Source organism: Polypterus senegalus, chromosome 9, assembly GCF_016835505.1.
Source record: "Polypterus senegalus isolate Bchr_013 chromosome 9, ASM1683550v1, whole genome shotgun sequence".
NCBI lineage: Eukaryota > Metazoa > Chordata > Cladistia > Polypteriformes > Polypteridae > Polypterus > Polypterus senegalus.
In genome coordinates, this window is record NC_053162.1 from 180,448,992 (window position 1) to 180,465,777 (window position 16,786).

General features: G+C 42.4%; 1 protein-coding gene across 6 annotated transcripts in view; it reads left to right on the forward strand.

The window, feature by feature from the left end:
* The window catches only part of LOC120536084 (pre-B-cell leukemia transcription factor 3), a 291,992-nt gene that overhangs the window by 155,672 nt on the left and 119,534 nt on the right, over positions 1-16,786 (forward strand). The window lies entirely within an intron of this gene.

The window sequence follows — 16,786 nt, forward strand, 5'->3', positions numbered from 1 at the left end:
GAGGACACACTTGACACTGTAGGGCACTTGGTGAGGAGCTCGGCTGCATGTAAAGCAGTGGGCTGAGAGACAGACACGCAAAGATGATGCGAGGGGGGCAGCTCACTACACTCTGTCACTGGGGGCACCCAGGGAGCTCTGCGCTGGACCAGTTACCCAAGGCAGAGACAGCACACTGGCAATGCTGGCACACCACCTCACTGCTTCTGTAGCAAGAGCTCAAGTCCTGGCCTCGTCTCAGTGTGGAGTTTCATCAGCTAATCAGCTCTCGCTCCACGTCTAAGGATGTGCTTAGTGGAGTGTGTAAAGTCAGGAAGATATGAAAGGCGCTATACACAATGCAGGAATGAAAGACCATAGTAGATAGAACATAGGAAAATTCATATATTGCTGTGCTACATGAATACAAAAATGATAGGTGGATGTGAAGGGCACTGGATACAGGTACAAGCAATTTGTAGACAGATAGAGATTAAAGGCACTTTAAAATAGATAGATAGATAGATAGATAGATAGATAGATAGATAGATAGATAGATAGATAGATAGATATGAAAGGCACTATGTAATAGTTAGATAGCTAGATAGATAGATACATAGATGTGAAAGGCACTATATAACAGATAGATAGATAAATATATAGATAGATAGATAGATAGATAGATAGATAGATAGATAGATGGATAGATAGATAGATAGATAGATAGAAATTAAAGGCACTATAGATAGATAGATAGATAGATAGATAGATAGATAGATAGATAGATAGATAGATAGAAATAAATTAAAGGTACCCCCGGCAACCCTGCTTTGGAGTAAGTGGGTCTGAGAATTACTGACTGGATACAAGCAATAGACGGACAGATGTTAGTGGTCTTGTATACAATTATTTGATATCTGTAAAAGGCACTATATCCAGATGATAGATAGATTGATAGATGGAAATAACAATATATACTAGATGTGAAGGTTACTATAATTCATAGATATGAAAGGCACTATATAATAGACAGATCAGTATAGATATATGTGAAAGGTATTTTAATTTCTAGCAATGAAAGGTACCATATAATAAATAGATAGGAATAGCGCTAAATTCTAGATGGGTAAGTATAAAGTATAATTAAAAACTATGAAAGGCACTATATAAGAGATATGAATGGTGATACATCTCTGTATATATAATATCCAATGTCTGTCTGTCTGTCCGCTTTTCATGAGAGAACTTCTTTACGGATTTAGATCGCGTTATTTTCTATAATTAGCTTGAACATTCCAGTTGATTTTACGACTTTTCTCATCATGGTAAGTATCAGAGTTCGGTCCCTGTCCAGGGATTTTTTCCTGCCTTGTGCCCTGTGTAGGCTGGCTCCAGGAGACCCCCGTGACCCTGTGTTAGGATATAGCGGGTTGGACAATGGATGGATGGATGGTTCCGGTAGCGATATATTTGCTCTAATCCGAGACTGAGGCTGTTGGCTGAGAGAGGGGGGAAGCGTGACGTCAGGAGTGGAGAGCCGAGCGGGGCCCTCCTCACTCACACGCCAGTCGCTGCTCCTCTTGCCACGTTTCAGAGTGGACATTGCCTCCGCTTAGCTAGCGATATCTGTTTATTTATTGATTTTTAAGGTTTGTCCTGTTTCTCTATTAGCCGGCAGAGCCACGGAGGACAGCTAGTTATTAATAAATAAGTATAGATATATGTTAAAGGCACTATAATTCATAGCTATAAAAGGTACTATATAATAGATATGAATGGCAATATATTATAAATAGATAAGTATAGATATACGAAGGGTACTATAATGTATAGCTATGGAAAGCGCCATATAATTGATATTTTAAAAAACCTTTATTTACAAACTGGAAGTGATTACAACTATTTTCAGAAAAGTTCAGAATAGATAGACAGATTTGAAAGGCACTTTATTGTTGATAGCTAGCTAGAGTGAATGAATCAATCAGTGTGACATTTTCTTTATTTTTATTTTAATTTTCATTAAGATATGCCGGAGTCTGCCTACACGTGGATGTCTGTGGATTTTAAACAAATCTTGGCAGGATTTGAAATCCCGTTTACAGCTCGGCTATGGAGATTGTGCGCGAGCACTTCAGGGTTTTAGAATGTGATACAAATAACATAATATTTTTTATCGTATTTGGATTTTGCCTATTTTGTCATTTTAAGGACTGGCTCCCAGTTAATCGTTTTAGCGCGCTGCCCCCCATTCTCTCTCTCTCTTCTTTCCAGCACCCCTCTCCCTCTCCATATATATGAGGATTACAAAGCAGAAGGCAGCTTACCTTCCTCGAACCTCGTGTGCGCTTGGGGGATGCGAGGCAAATGCGAGTTCTTTATGAAAGAATAAATAAAAAGGGAGACTGATGTGCGAGGAGAGCGGCGGAGCGCGCTGAGTCAATAAGCGGGTCCTCTCCGTGCCTCCAGCCATGGCGGACAGCTCATTCTGTAGATGTGGGTGTTTTGTTTACATTTCTAATGCAGCTTTATTTAATGCTGACAGATATGGCTTGTGGCAAATGATAGTCAGAACGTATGAGCAGTCATAATCCCTCCGTCATCTGGCTGCATCTGGCAGCGCGGCTGCGCGCGCCTCCTCGTTCGGCCCGTCGCTTGACTTGTGGTGCTCGTCGTGCCCTCGCTGCCCTCCTGCGCTCCCCTCACTTGCTGACCACACGGCGTTTGCTTGTGTGGGAATTCAGAACATATCCGTTGCATTGTAGACGTTTTATTTTTTTCCCTTCAGTTTTCTTTGGAAAAGATTAAGCTAAAAAGTGGAAGATTATGTCGTTTTTGATTGGAGCTTTTAAAGAGCTTTGAAGTCAAAGGCACGAGAGCCCATTCGAACGAGGGGATTACGGTGGTCTTTGTTATATTTTGTGTTTCTGGAATTCTTTATACACTGCGCAATTCCCACAGAAATTCCACTTCTCGAGCGGCACTGACATTGTGTGGCATTGAGATGTGGAGCCCTCTGAGTTCACTAAATCGTGGGAAGGTTTGGGAATTTCGGTATTTAATTCAACTGCACTAGTGTTTGAGTGGACTATAATGGTGCAGCGATCTTTTAAACGTCCCCAGGGGGATAAGAAAGTGTCAGTCTACAACAGTTATTGTGGCCAAAAATGTGACCTGAGCTGTAAGGCATGGGAGTGCTAACCTCTGAGCCACCGTACCTCCCTGAGATAAAATTAATAGGATTAAAAGAATTCTCCACCCATTTTATATGAATTTCCCCTTGGGATTGATAAAGTACTCTATCTATCTATCTATCTATCTATCTATCTACAGTTGTGCTTGAAAGTTTGTGAACCCTTTAGAATTTTCTATATTTTTGCATACATTTGACCTAAAACATCATCAGATTTTCACTCAAATCCTAAAAGTAGATAAAGAGAAACCAGTTAAACAAATGACACAAAAATATTATACTTGAAAAATGATCGAAGTTAACTGGTTTCTCTATCTATCTATCTATCTATCTATCTATCTATCTATCTATCTATCTATCTATCTATCTATCTATCTATCTATCTATTATATAGTGCCTTTCATCTATCTATCTATCTATCTATCTATCTATCTATCTATCTATCTATCTATCTATCTATCTATCTATCTATTATATAGTGCCTTTCACATCTATCTATCTATCAATCTATCTATCTATCTATCTATCTATCTATCTATCTATCTATCATATAGTGCCTTTCACATCTGTCTATTTATCTATCTATTTGCCTCAGCAAAAGATCCAGAAAATCTAAAAAATAATTTACAGAAAAAAAGCGCTCAGCAATCATAACAGCCGTGGTCGTTCATACTGCTGGCGACAAAGACGTCAAGCCCTGCAACTTCTGGATGTCACAAGCACAGATACTTCCATAATGTGGGTGCCCATGGTAAAACAAGATGGCATTGTGCCAAAGTGTGAGATCATTTTTAAGAGCTTCAAATCAAATAAAAATTTATGGAAAGAAGTCCCGCATATTCCAAAAACCTTGGAGGAAATAAATGCGTTGGGTTAATACAAAAATTTTGACTTTGGTACCGATGTCAGCTTTTGCACCTCACTACTGGTACCAAAAAGATCCTGAAGTAAATAATGGATAACTCCCCCCATGGCTCCCAGTTGGTTTGTCCCCCCAGCTGGACACATTTCTGTCAAAGGCCAGCTGACTTCCACACTAGTATGCATCCCCCTCCCCTCCCGGGGTCCAACTGAGGCTCACCGGCGGCAACACGCAGTGCAATAGGCCTCAGCAACAGGGAGACACCTAATGAAGTGCATTTCTGCAGCCCCGCTGTGCAGTTCGCAGAATCCTGGTGAACGTGTCCTTCTCATCGTTGTTATTCTTTGATTTTATCAAAGTCTTCCTCGGAGTTTCCAGCCTGCTGTTTTTTGTGCATTTTATCGAAGTGTTTTGAGCACATGGTTAGTTGTATATTTATCGGAGTTCCCCTTAGAGTTTTGAGCGCGCCAGTATTCATATATTTTACCGAAGTCCTCCTTGGAGTTTCGAGCGCTCTGTTATTTGTACATTTTATAGGACAGTGTCGAGCAGACTGTTATTCATGTATTTTATTGAAGTCCTCCATGGAGCTTTGAGTGTGCTGTTATTCGTATGTTTGAGGGGTCCTCAGTCACGGTCCATGGAGTTGTTGTTTTTCGTGTATTTTATCGAAGTATTTCGAGCGTGCGGTTATTCATACAGTACGTTTTATCGAAGTGATCTTTGATGTTATGAGCGCGCTGATATTCGTGTATTTTATTGAAGTGTTCTGAGCGTGTGGTTATTCGTATGTTTTATCGAAATCCTCCTTGGAGTTTATGTTTCAGGGGTCCTTAATCCCAATCCTGGAGGGCCGCAGTGGCTACAGGTTTTCATTCCAGCCAGTTTCCTAATTAGAAGACAGTCCTTGCTGATAATGAAACTTGGGATTTAACTGTTCGACTTGTTACATTGTGGATCAGAGGCTTTCAATTACTCAATTACATCTGACGGCAAGAAGCGAGTTCTAATTAGCAAACTGACTGGAGTGGAATGAAAACCTGTAGCTGCTACGGCCCTCCGGGATTGGGACTGAGGACCCCTGGTGTGTTTTATCGAAGTCATCTTTGAAGTTTTGAACGCACTGATATCTGTATGTTTTATTGAAATCATCCTTGGAATTTTGAGTGCATTGTTTTTTGTGTATTAAGTAAGTGAATGTTTTGAGCACGATGTTAGTCACATATTATCAAAGTACCCCTTAGAGTTTCAATCGCGCTGTTATTCGTGTATTTTATCGAAGTCTCCCTTAGAGTTTTAAATGCACTGCTATTTGTACATGTTATCGAGGCCCCCTTTGGAGTTTCAAGAACACGACTTTTCATTAATTTTATCAAACTCATCTTTGAAGTTTTGAACATTCGCGTATTTTATCGAAGTGTTTTGAGTGAGCTGTCATTGATATATTTAATCAAAGTCCTCGTCTGAGTTTTGAGCGCACTGTTATTTGTACGTTTTATCGAACTCCTCATTGGAGTTTTGGGAGTGCTGTTATTTGTACAATTTACCGATGTCCTTTATGGAGTTTCGAGCGTGCGGTTATTCATACATTTTATCAAAATCATCTTTGAAGTTCTGAGCGCACTGATACTCGTGTGTTTTGTTGAGGTGTTCTGAGCGTGCGGTTATTCGTATGTTTTATCAAAGTCCTCCATGGAGTTTCAAGTGTGTTGTTTTTTGTGTATTAAATAAGTGAGTGTTTCCAGCACGCTGTTAGTCACATATTATCAAAGTACCCCTTAGAGTTTCAATCGCGCTGTTATTCGTGTATTTTATCGAAGTCTCCCTTAGAGTTTTAAATGCACTGCTATTTGTATATTTCATCGAGGTCCATCATTTTTCAGATACTGTATTTTATTAAAAGTCATCTTTGAAATTTTGAAAATGCTGTCATGCGTGTGTTTAATCACAGTGTTTTGCGTGTGATGTTATTAATATATTTTATCGAAGTGTTCTGAGCTCGCTGTTATTCGAGTATTTTATCACAGTGTTTCGAACAGACTGTTAATTTGTATGTTTTATCGAAGTCCTCCTCGGAGTTTCAAGTCTACTGTTATTCATACGTTTTATCGAAGTCATCTTTGAAGTTCCGAGTGCGCTAATATTCATGTATTTTATCGAAGTGTTTCGAGCGTGTGGTTATTCATACACTTTATCAAAGTCATCTTTGAAGTTTTGAGCGTACTGTTATTCGTATTCAGGGGTCCTCAATCCCGATCCTGGAGGGCCGCAGTGGCTACAGGTTTTCATTCCAGCCAGTTTCCTAATTAGAAGACAGTATTTGCTGATAATGAAACTTGGGATTTAACTGTTCGACTTGTTACATTGTGGATCAGAGGCTTTCAATTACTCAATTACATCTGACGGCAAGAAGCGAGTTCTAATTAGCAAACTGACTGGAGTGGAATGAAAACCTGTAGCTGCTACGGCCCTCCGGGATCGGGACTGAGGACCCCTGGTGTGTTTTATTGAAGTCATCTTTGAAGTTTCGAACGCGCTGTTATTCGTGAATTTTATTGAAGTGTTTTGTGTGCGCTGTTATTCGTATGGTTTATGCAAGCCATCTTTGAAGTTCTGAGCTCGCCGATATTCGTGTATTTTATTGGAGTGTTTCGAACAGACTGTTAATTTGTATGTTTTATCGAAGTCCTCCTCGGAGTTTCAAGTCTACTGTTATTCATACGTTTTATCGAAGTCATCTTTGAAGTTCCGAGTGCGCTAATATTCATGTATTTTATCGAAGTGTTTCCAGCGTGTGGTTATTCATACGTTTTATCAAAGTCATCTTTGAAGTTTTGAGCGTACTGTTATTCGTATTCAGGGGTCCTCAATCCCGATCCTGGAGGGCCGCAGTGGCTACAGGTTTTCATTCCAGCCAGTTTCCTAATTAGAAGACAGTATTTGCTGATAATGAAACTTGGGATTTAACTGTTCGACTTGTTACATTGTGGATCAGAGGCTTTCAATTACTCAATTACATCTGACAGCAAGAAGCGAGTTCTAATTAGCAAACTGACTGGAGTGGAATGAAAACCTGTAGCTGCTACGGCCCTCCGGGATCGGGACTGAGGACCCCTGGTGTGTTTTATTGAAGTCATCTTTGAAGTTTCGAACGCGCTGTTATTCGTGAATTTTATTGTAGCGTTTTGTGTGCGCTGTTATTCGTATGGTTTATGCAAGCCATCTTTGAAGTTCTGAGCTCGCCGATATTCGTGTATTTTATTGGAGTGTTTCGAACAGACTGTTAATTTGTATGTTTTATCGAAGTCCTCCTCGGAGTTTCAAGTCTACTGTTATTCATACGTTTTATCGAAGTCATCTTTGAAGTTCCGAGTGCGCTAATATTCATGTATTTTATCGAAGTGTTTCCAGCGTGTGGTTATTCATACGTTTTATCAAAGTCATCTTTGAAGTTTTGAGCGTACTGTTATTCGTATTCAGGGGTCCTCAATCCCGATCCTGGAGGGCCGCAGTGGCTACAGGTTTTCATTCCAGCCAGTTTCCTAATTAGAAGACAGTATTTGCTGATAATGAAACTTGGGATTTAACTATTTGACTTGTTACATTGTGGATCAGAGGCTTTCAATTACTCAATTACATCTGACAGCAAGAAGCGAGTTCTAATTAGCAAACTGACTGGAGTGGAATGAAAACCTGTAGCTGCTACGGCCCTCCGGGATCGGGACTGAGGACCCCTGGTGTGTTTTATTGAAGTCATCTTTGAAGTTTCGAACGCGCTGTTATTCATGAATTTTATTGTAGCGTTTTGTGTACGCTGTTATTCGTATGGTTTATCCAAGTCATCTTTGAAGTTCTGAGCTCGCCGATATTCGTGTATATTATCGAAGTGTTCTGAGCGTGTGGTTATTCATATGTTTTTCAAGTCCTTACTGGAGTTTCAAGCGTGCTGTTATTCGTGTATTTTACCGAAGTGTTCTGAGCTCGCTGTTAATCGAGTATTTTATCGAAGTGTTTCGAGCAGACTGTTAAATCATATGTTTTATCGAAGTCCTCCTCAGAGTTTCGAGAGTCCTGATATGCGCATGTCATAGAGGGTCCCCTTTGGAGTTTGGGCTGCACTCATATACAAATTACAGTACTTCAAAGAGCAGGGGTTCCCTCTTGGGAGAATCCCAGTAGTAAGATTATCAAAGTTTGTATAATGCCAGTAAAATCCCATTTAACAAACTGGGAGGTTTGGTCCTTTTTGTTTTTGTTTTTTTTTAAACTGGTACAACCCAGAAGTCCAGTGTATTCCACTCTGTATGAGGGCCTTCAAATTAGCCTGACCCTGTAGGCTACCGAGCTGAATGTCATCTGGGGGTCCGGGGTTGGAGTTCTGCTCAAATGTATCTTCTCATCCTGTGTTGCACCTTTTTTTTTATTTCTGTCATTCAAGTGGCAAAGCAGCAACAAGACCCCCTTCCGAGTAATGAGGAGTGGCGGTCTCTCTCGCTCGGCCTCTGTTTCGGCTAATGGAGGCCGTATTCTCCTACCGCAGTTAATTTTTACTGCCAAATAAACCTTATATTTTAAAACGGTTCAGAAGACATTTACTGTTTCACCGAGCCCTCTGTTAACGTTTTCATATGCTTATGAACTCAACTCCTTAGGAGATTAAAAGGCCGCCTCAAGTTTAAATGACATTTATTGTACGGCTGTCTTCCGTCTCACTTTCCATTTTTACGCGGCAGTTTTTTATTCCGATGGTTAGGGATGCAAAGTTTAAAAAAAAAAAATAAATAAATAAACAACAGCAAAAGCCCCCATTAGAGCTTTAAGTGGCAAACCAGTCAAACCCTTAGAACTCGGGTTTGGCACTTCATTTTTGTTTTGTTTTTTTTTATTCCCAAAGACTCGAGTGCTCCTGGATTTCCCTTAAAATTCAATCAAGTCAAAGCCAAACAGAGCGAGAAATCTTGGAAAAGCAGGATGGAAAACATCCGTGGACTCACTAAAAGGCAGAAAGGGAAGGAGAATCACCCGGACTCATTTAACAAAAAAACAAAAAAAAAGTGTGTGTAGGGCAGGGGACCCCCAACTCCGTAAGATCAAACTGATCCCACGTTGCAGGATCTGAAAGAACGTTCTTCAGCTCCCAGCCGGCGGGTTTGTGGAGTGCCCCCTAGTGACCATTACAAACGTACTGTACGATCAACACCAGGGGTCCCCTACTCCAGTCCTAGAGGACCCCCAGTGGCCTTTTCTTAATGAGTTTTTGCTGCTAATTAACTTCTTTTGAATTCATTTGAATTGACTTGCTGTTAAAGACTCGGACCCCTTAATTGTTTCTTCTTTTACTTAATTAGCAGCCAAACAATAATGAGATAGAAAACATGAGCAGCAAGCTGGTGTCCATCATACAATATCTGAAAATAAAGAAAGGTGAGGGTCTCAGGAATGCCGGTCTGCTCGGCTCCACAAAACATTTGACCAGAGCTCTTAGAAAAGAGAAAATCAGCAATTTCAGAAATGTCTGCTATGGCACAGTGAGAGCAGCAACAAGCCGTGGAATTAAAGAGGGGGTTTAATTAACGCTGCGGTGGGCTGGCGCCCTGCCCGGGGTTTGTTTCCTGCCTTGCGCCCTGTGTTGGCTGGGATTGGCTCCAGCAGAACCAAAGACCCTGTAGTTAGGATATAGTGGGTTGGATAATGGATGGATGGATGGTTTAATTAACGACAATGCCTCATTAAGTAACTGGTTGGAATGAAATTGTTTGGCGTTTGAGGCCCTGGCTGAGTTGGTCTTCTGTTAGCTCACTCACTTCACATTTCAGTTCTGTTTGGGTGTCATTTAAGGAAAGAAATGAAGCAACTGAGAGGAACGATGAAGAAATTCAGGGGAAGAAATCAATTAAAATGAATTCAAAAGTAGTTAATTAGCAGCAAGTCACTAATTAAGAAAAGGGTTAGAATGAAAACCTGTAGCCACTGGTTGGGAGTTCACTGAAAAAAGTATAACCTCCATCCATTATCCAACCTGCTATATCCAAACTACAGGGATCTACTGGTGCCAATCCCAGGGCACCAGGCAGGAAACAAACCGTGGGCAGAGCGCCAGCCCACCACAGGGCACGTACACACACACACCAAACTCACACTAGGGACAATTTAGAATTGCCAATGCAACTAACCTGCATGTCTTTGGATACAAACTCCACACAGGGAGGACCTGGGAAGTGAACCAGGGTCTCCTAACTGCAAGGCAGCAGCGCTACCCACCGCGCCGCCAGTAACCTCCATTCAACTTGAAATAATTAAGGTAATGATTCACACTCAATATTTTCAATCTGAACCAATATAATTTGAACGCACAATTTTTAAGCTGAGGCAAATCGTTTAGAGTGATTGAGTGCAATTCACTTGTTTTATCCATCCATCTATTATCCAACCTGCTATATCCCAACTACAGGGGTCTGCTGGAGCCAATCCCAGCCAACACAGGAAACAAATCCCGGGCAGGGCGCCAGCCCACCGCCTGGCACACACACACACACCCCAAGCACAATTTAGAATCGCCAATCCACCTGACCTGCATGTCTTTGGACTGTGGGAGGAAACCGGAGCGCAGACGGGGAGAACATGCAAACTCCACACAGGGAGGACCCGGGGTCTCCTAACTGTGAGGCAGCAGCGCTACCCACTGCGCCACCGTGCCGCCCCACTTGTTTTATACTGAAGTCATTTTTTTTTTAAGTCGTTACCTTTTTAAATAGTTTATTGGTCGTAACCTGTCTTTATGCTATTAGAAATATTACGAACATAACACATTCCAATGCTGTACTTTTTACATTTATTTAAAAATCTAGTGCAAATACACAAGCATTTTGCAGTGTAAATCTTAAATATACAACAAAAACGTATTAAACGTTTCTTCAGCTTTCTTGAAAGTGTGTTTTATTACAAGTTCTTCTACTTGTTGAAAAACAGGGTTACTTACCAGAAATCCTCCATTTTTAAAGTCGGCTGCTGTAAGTGACCAGGCCTGTATCGCCACGTCCACTCTACTCAGGAAAGTTTTTTCGGCAGTTGGAAAGCCAGCACGCTGGAATGTTTGACCAGAAGAAAATACAAACGGCCCCCCTACCCACGCAGCACACGAACAACCTAAAATATTAGGTGAACTGAAATAGGATTTTTATGTTTATTCCCTCCACCATAACAAACATTTTTTTTACTTTGATTGAGATGTGAAACCAAATATTTCAAGCTACAACATTAAATGACTAATCTTAAGTTGCTCGAAAGAGAATATTTACGTTGAATGAACAACATCAATGTTAGACTTTTTTCAGTGTTGGGGACCCCTGGTGTTGATCGTACAGTACGTTTGTAATGGCCACTAGGGGGCCGGCTGGAAGCTGAAGAACGTTCTTTTTTCAGTGAACTCCCAACCAGTGGCTACAGCTTTTCATTCTAACCCTTTTCTTAATTAGTGACCTGTTTTTGCTGCTAATTAACTACTTTTGAATTCATTTTAATTGATTTCTTCCCCTGAATTTCTTCATCGTTCCTCTCAGTTGTTTCATTTCTTTCCTTAAATGACACCCAAACAGAACTGAAATGTGAAGTGAGTGAGCTAACACAAGACCAACTCAGTCAGGGCCTCAAACGCCAAACAATTTCATTGTTCAGATCCTGCCACGTGGGATCAGTTTGACTTTACGGAGAGTGAAAGGCCCTTCAGGCAGAGTGGACCTCGTCGTGTCCTCACCCCTTTCCACTTTTCCTCCTGGAGCCGACATTTGGGTAGAACTTCTGATTACCTGACGCCCTGATGAAGTGAGAAGCTCTTGAGCCATTGTTGTTCCAACCGTCCCAGAGCGAGAGTAGAAAAGGTTGTAGGCCGGCAGCTGAGCTCCATCGACATTCTGTATGCATCACGGGTCAGGAAACAAGACGGTAAATTCGAACGTTAGAAGAGTCTGGACGAGAACAGAACATTGAGGCCTACAAGGCTCGCCAGTCCTGTCCAAAATAACATCGAGTCGAGATTTGAAGGTGTGGAAGATAGAGGGCGCTCCTGCCACCCCAACCCGACACAGACAGGCGCAGGAGGCACAAGTCCAAGCACACGTGAGGTCTATTTACAAATTAAAGGGTCCCAAACCTACACAAACACTCTTTCTTCACATACATTTGCTCTTCTTTCTTTTCTTCTCTTTCTCCTCCACTCTCCTCGGCAAGCTTCGTCCTCCTCCTCCTCCCGACTCTGGCTCCCTGAGTAGTGTCTGCTGGCCCCTTATATATAAGGAAGAGCTCCAGGTGCTCGGTGATGTACTTCTGGCAGCACTTCCGAGGTGTGGCGCCCATGGATCCAAACAGGGCTGCACCAAACTCCAACTCCCATGAAGCCCTGCGGGAGTCCGAGGCACCGCTGCAACCCAGGGGGGCTGCCATCTAACGCTCCAGTGTAGGTAACGCCCTGGATAGGCTGGCCGGCTCCCCCGGTCCTTACAGTGTGGATGTGTCTTGGCCAGGCAAGGGGTCCCGGCCATCCGCCACAAAGATCACTAAAGTCCATCACACTACTTGGTCACTTACTCCGTGTGTCTGCGGATCTGTTCGAAATCGAGCTTAGGAAGTGTCTAAAGTCCTGCTGCCCACCACACACCTACTTGGTCCCTTAAAACGTCCCATGTGTGTGACATTTACCCTTAACAGGTGTCCAGCTGTGTCCCCGTGTTCTTGATGAACTCATTTTAAAGTCGCCATCTTGATCCACTGCACTGTCCCTTCATCATTTTAATCTCTTCAGTCAGGTCTCCTCTTCATCTCCTTAAGGCTCAGCACTTTGAATCTTTCCTCGTAACTCATCCCCTGTAGCCCTAAATCAGCCTGGTCGCTCTTCTCTGGACCCTCTCTAGTGCTGTTATGTCCTTTTTGTAGCACCCAGTACTCCAGATGAGGCCTCACCAGTGTGTTATAAAGCCATAGAAGAGAAGGCCACACTCAGGCAGGCAGCCATCTTCTCTTGTGTCCGCGTCCGGGGATCTTCAACTTCTTCATAATATTTGCCACTGGTACGTCGAGCTGCTCGGGGATGGTGGTCTTCTAGCCGTTGCCTTTAAACACGGTGGTCTGTCCTTTCCTTGCTGATCTCCTCACACAACTCCCTCCTTTGCTTTCTCATGCTCAGTGTGGGCCACACGATGACACCAAACAGCAGAGTGACGACTTTTCTTCATTTAAATCGGCTAAATGGCGGATTGCGCGACCGGAGACACGCGTGATACGAATTCAAGGAAAGAGCACGTCGGAAAAATCACTCGAATCCAATTACTTGGGGTCCCAACAAGTGTGTCCAAGCCATTTTAGAAGATCTCTGCAGAAGAAGCCACCCTTGTCACGCTTTGCTTTGCTTTACTCGATGACACATCAAAGGCGTTGCAGATCTACACGGGGGCCATTGCTTGTCATGTCCTCACTCTTTTTCAGTGAGCTGTAAGGGGAGCATGCACACCCACCACACGACGAGCCACCTTGGACCTGAGTGCACCACAATGGAGTGCCAATCCTGCCACCAAGCCCCCAAGTTTTTCCTGTAGGCAGGGCTGGGCGCAGATTAAACGTCATACCCAGGATGGCGCAATTGCAGGTTAGGGGAATCGCTCAAGGGCCCACCGGAGTGGCGTTTACGGGGAGAGCCACCACTCCATAAGGGGACCCACACATTTGTCCCCATCTGTATATATTTATATATGCTGTGGTCGAAATAAGGTACTGCAGGTCCCAGATGAAGTACTGGGGCGTCAAGCTGATTGCCCCCATTTAATTTCAGTCTCCAAAAGAAACCAATAAGGGCCGCTATGGGCCCCTCTGTTACAAGCAGTTGTAAAACTAAATAATTAGATCCGTTCTGGCAAAATCCTTTAAGGAAATTGGAACTCCGTTCTTCAACACAATTGAGTCAAAACTGACTGGCAGGGGTAGAGTTAATTGCCCTCGCTGGGTGGGGGTCTTCTCGCAACAGAAGGTAAAGAAGAGTAGAAGTTTAGAGTGAGTTCCTCCTCTTGGCGCAGCTCAGGGCTGTCTTAACGTATGGGCACAATAAGCACCTGCTTGTGCCAGGAAGCACAGGGGCCCACCATGTTACTGATGCCCATGTTTGTTTCTGTGTTGCTATCAAAACAGGGCCCTCAGTTCACTACTTTGCCAGGGGGGCCTATGATGTTGTTAGGATGGCCCTGGGCCCAGGGTGGTAGTACCCATTTTAGACGGGCCTGGAGGGTGGTCCGCATGCGTGACATCGTATGTGGAAGGTTTCTGAAAACTGTGCCCACTCATTTAAATTTTTCCGTAGAGATTTTTGGTCCTTGCTGTATGAGGAGTGCTGAGGCAGGGCAGCCTCATCTGCTTTAGTTTTTCAGTTTCAGGCTACAACAACAGATTTGAATTAATTAATTAAAATATTTATTTGTTTATTTACATATTTATTTATTTATTTTTTTTCCCAGGCCTTTGCCCCGTATTGGGATTTACGCTGTTTATTTTGTTTGTTTGTTTCAAGCCGTCTGATAATGAATTCTCTCTCCTCATGAGCCCTTAAATCATCAACGTGGACTGCCTGAGGGGGTCATCAGACCCGTGGGACGGGGTGTTGGGGGGGGGGCTTAGGGTAGGATTTTGATTTTCGTCTTCCCCTTTTCTCTGGAGAGAGCGTTTTTCACTGATGCTGCGGCGGCTGCTGTTTGCACCGTGTTGGATTTTCCCGGGATCAAGAAACGGATTAAGGCGGAAAAAAAAAACAACCAACCACCACCAGGCGTTGAGTGTCTCACGGCTGACATTTCAAAACATTTCCATTGATTGAACAATATTTGCCACTGAGCCCCCCAGCCATCATTATCGAATTGTTTGCTTATTTATTATCGCATATGTGTGTGTAAACATTTTATGGTGATTGATTGACGTCAGCGCAGGTCGCTGGTGTTTTTGTGGAAATCCAGACAGCGCCGTTTTTTTTTTTGGTTTTTTTTTGAGTAATACACTGAATGAGCTCCAGCAGCCATCAAAAAGACGTTGGTACGCCGATGCAGAGGGCTAGGTGGGAGCTGAGTGGCTTGTGGTGACGGCGATGTGGACGTCAGTTATGAAGGAAGACCCCCCTGTTGCTAGTTTTGTTTCTACCCCGGCTTTAAGGTGCCATTTTGTCTCTGTTGCTCTTTATAAAGATTTTCATAGTTCTTTTTTTGGTTTTGTCTTGTCTCTGCGCTCTCCTCATTTTGGAATGTTGTGTTGTTTGTGTCCCGCCCTGCCTCCTGTCGGTGGAGCTGTAGGAGGCGGGGCCAGCTGGAGGGACTAAAGCAGCGTGTGTGTCGCCGTCACCGTAGTGACTGATTGTGGGTCTCACTTTCTTGTTGTCCTCGGTTTGGGTTCTCTGCCTTTTTGACCTTTGACCTTTTGCCCTTTTGTATTAAGGTGCTGCCTGTTAATTCGGATTTGGATTTGATCGCTAAAACAAAAACAAACACACTTTGTGCTCCTTTTTGTTACGGCCTTGTTTTTGTTGGTCTATTATTATTATTATTATTATTATTATTTATTTATTTTTTTGTGTTGTTGGTGTCAGGGTGATGGCTCATGCTTTGAGCTTTATGCACTTTTACCAAAAGATTCAAATGGAATCACTTATTATTAGTCAAGTTTGGAATGTGTGCCTCTCTCTTTACTTATTATGAATTTATTTGTCTAAAGATTCAAATGGAATCACTTATTATTATTTTTTCTCCAGCCGTCTGGAGTTTTTTTGTTTTTTCTGTCCCCCCTGGCCATTGAACCTTCCTCTTATTCGATGTTAATGTTGATTTATTTTTTATAATTATGTCTTTCATTTTTCTATTCTTTAATATGTAAAGCACTTTGAGCTACTGTTTGTATGAAAATGTGCTATAGAAATAAATGTTGTTGTTGTTGTTGTTGTAGTCAAGTTTGGAATGTGTGGCTCTTTGTTTAGTTTTTATTTATTTATTTGTTTATTCATTTATTTACCTAAAGAATCAAATCCAATCATGTATTTTATTATTAGTTAAGTTTGGAATTTGTGCCTCTCTGTTTACTTATTATTTTTTTATTTTTCAAATTGAAGCTGTTATAGGAAAATGTAATGTAGTGGATTAAGGGTGGGTCATTTTTGGGGGTCCCCAAGAAGATTCCACTTAGGACCCCAGTTTAGCTCAGGGTAGTGCTGACCACAGCACAGACTGGCACAGCATAATAATTTCTAATAATATGACAACGTGAGCCATTTTACATCAGTGATGATAATCCATCCATTATCCAACCCGTTATATCCTAACGACAGGGTCACAGGGTCTGCTGGAGCCAATCCCAGCCAACACAGGGCACAAGGCAGGAAATAAACCCTGGGCAGGGTGCTATAATAATAATAATAATTAGAAGTAAAGTGTTATGTCACATTTGAAAGAATAAGCAGGTTATGCCTTTGAGGTTAATGCTAATTAAATTCAAGACGGACCCCAGTGACCTCCCGATTGTGGCCGTATGTACTGTATTGAGGATTACTTCTGTTCTCTTCTCTTCTGTGTATTGTATTGTATTGTATTGACTGCCCCTTCTTTTTGACACCCATTGCGTGCCCAACCTACCTGGTAAGGGGGTTGTTTTTGAACTGCCTTTCCTGAGGTTTCTTCCATTTTTTCCCTACAAGGGTGTTTTTTGGGAGTTTTTTCTTGTCTTCTTAGAGAGTGAAGGCT